The sequence below is a fragment of the Berghia stephanieae genome, chromosome 3 (genome assembly GCF_034508935.2).
Source record: "Berghia stephanieae isolate SIO BIC M18660-M18661 chromosome 3, UCSD_Bste_1.3, whole genome shotgun sequence".
Classification (NCBI taxonomy): domain Eukaryota; kingdom Metazoa; phylum Mollusca; class Gastropoda; order Nudibranchia; family Aeolidiidae; genus Berghia; species Berghia stephanieae.
In genome coordinates this window covers 12199587-12201870 of record NC_088362.1, presented here as the reverse complement: position 1 = coordinate 12201870, position 2284 = coordinate 12199587, and the positions used below count along the sequence as shown (strand labels likewise).

At 29.8% G+C, this 2284-nt stretch overlaps 1 protein-coding gene across 7 annotated transcripts in view; it reads left to right on the top strand.

Annotated features, from left to right (window-relative positions):
• Positions 1–367: 367 nt before the first annotated feature.
• LOC144967153 (mitochondrial fission process protein 1-like) overlaps positions 368–2284 on the top strand; it is a 9374-nt gene continuing 7457 nt past the window's right edge. The window contains exons 1-2 of one of the 7 annotated variants that reach the window (XM_078904035.1): positions 368–512; positions 1007–1317. The gene's annotated coding sequence lies outside the window, so the exon portion shown is untranslated. Of the gene's footprint in view, positions 719–1006; positions 1318–2284 lie in introns of all 7 variants that reach the window. The other 6 variants (XM_078904036.1, XM_078904034.1, XM_078904039.1 and 3 more) reach the window with 6 other exon arrangements.

Sequence of the window (2284 nt, the reverse complement as noted above, 5' to 3'; positions counted from 1 at the left end):
AGAGAGAGAGAGAGAGAGAGAGAAAATAAGTAGGAGTGAAATATCTGTTCAATCTTATTTATCGTTTAACATTATAACAAGTGTAACTAAATGACAAATTGCCATATTTATGGACAATAAAGATCTATTATTATTATTATTATATTATTATTATTATTATTATTATTATTATTATTATTATTATTATTATTATTATTATTATTATTATTATTATTATTTCCTGTGAGAGCAAGATGTTCAATACATTTATGTCGATTTATGTGCCCTAAAAATTGCATTTGCAAAAGTAATAATGTTTAGTATATAATTCTCTGTTCAATAATTACACTAGAAAGCACTGACTTTGAACATTGAAAGATAAATCCGATTGTACTAATAAAACAATAACATTAGGCTAAACTGAAACTTCAAAAATATTGATTATTTTATAAGTTTTATCACGGGTCACATCAGATATAAAACGACACAATATGTTTGTAATGCTAAAAAGGATTCATGAACAGCAATCTGAGGTGGAGGTTATTTAAATTTCGTGTGTACGGTCGTTTCTGTGATTATTAATCTAAAGAGAAACTGTATCCTAACACTAACATTCTCATTCTTTCACATTGGAGAGAATGATAGTACGAATGTGAACATTTACTACAGGAGGCCTTCCGAAAGCTCATCGGTCAAGCAGCTCTTTCAATTATTATTTTCACCGCCGATCCTTTGTCAGGTGTTTAAAAATATTTAAAATATAGTAGCATTTTAAAAACACTGGACTCTAGAATAAACCTTGATAGGTTAAAATTTCCTGATTTTTATTACCATTGTTTTGGTTATCAAGTGCAAAGCGGTCCTTGGTTTGTTTTTGTTGTTTTTTTTCTATTAGGTTAGCTCGAGGTCGGAGGATTTTTTTCTTCTCTGTTTGGGTTAGTTATAGGTCTTAGTAACGGTGATAGCGTGTTTGTTTTTCCTATTAGGGTTAGTTAAAGATACTTGGTTTTAATTTTTTCTTTCTCAGTTGAGGGAATATTTGGGTTCTTTCCCTTAACACACGGAGCTTTCGGAAGGGGAGTATGATCATATGAATGTGGACATTTACAGCTACAGAACAGTCGAGTTTTTTCCAACAAAATGTAACGAATGCCTATAGTAAATATCGCTTATTTTAAAGGATTATTAAACCATTGTCGGACTTTTAGTAGCTGAAAATAACACAATAGACAATCACAACAACGTACCTATATTGCTGTTTTTCTTACTTCAAGTTATAATTACAAGATATTTTGATTAAAAGCGACTCGAGTGATTAAAAGCTATCTTAGTCTAAAAGTAAGTCTATTTGTAGAAAATAACTTTTTTTTTTTTAATGTCCAAAGCTGAAACTTTTCTCATTCTTTTCGATAACAATTGTGTCATTTAAAAAAAATCCAAATTTATGACCCGTAGAGAAGAACCTGTCTTATATTTAATGTAATTTACAATAATATACGAATACAATGACGCGGGTTTATGACATTAATTAAGTGCTAATGTAACAATAACAAAATGATATTTGTTAGAATGCGGCTAGTTCTGTTTTCTACAATTTCTTAGTATCTGTAATAGAACAATTTATAAGAATCAGATGGGCCATAACTTTGATACCGACGGTCAATGTGTTCTTGTCAGCTCAATATTTTGTTTATTTGTCTTTCTAAGTATCAGGTTGAACCAAACGTTCTTTTTGTGGCGTTCGCCACTAAAATGCTCTAAAACTAAGTTAATTGGGAAAATAATTTTATCAGTTGCTCCAGGTTTAATAGTGAAACCGAAACGAAAAGTTGACAATCTATAGCATTAAAATTATAATAATTATGGCTATTTTAAGCCTCGAAAATGTGAACGTTTGATGAATTATTTCTACTATTATATTAGAGCTAGATCGCCGGGTTCTTTTTCTTTTTTTTTTTTTTTCTTCGCGTTGGGGGAGGGAGGGTTATTTTACATTATCGAATCGATAGAAATTGATGAAAATTATTTTTTTGTCTCAGTTTTGACAAATGAATTATTATTGGAGTATTTTTTGTGGCGAAAGTAAAAAAAAACGACCTTTTGGCACAACTTCATACTGATTGGTAAAGGTTACGAATTTGTAATCAACATTTTAAAACCAGTTTAGGGGTGAAATGAAACTGTGTAGAAAATCGTCATCAAAATCAAATAAAAATACGTCCTCGCAACAAGTCTAGTAGTGGTGGCAAAAAGGTTTTTTAAAAATAATATAAGAAAGTGTTTTCTTCATATTTTTACCATCTAT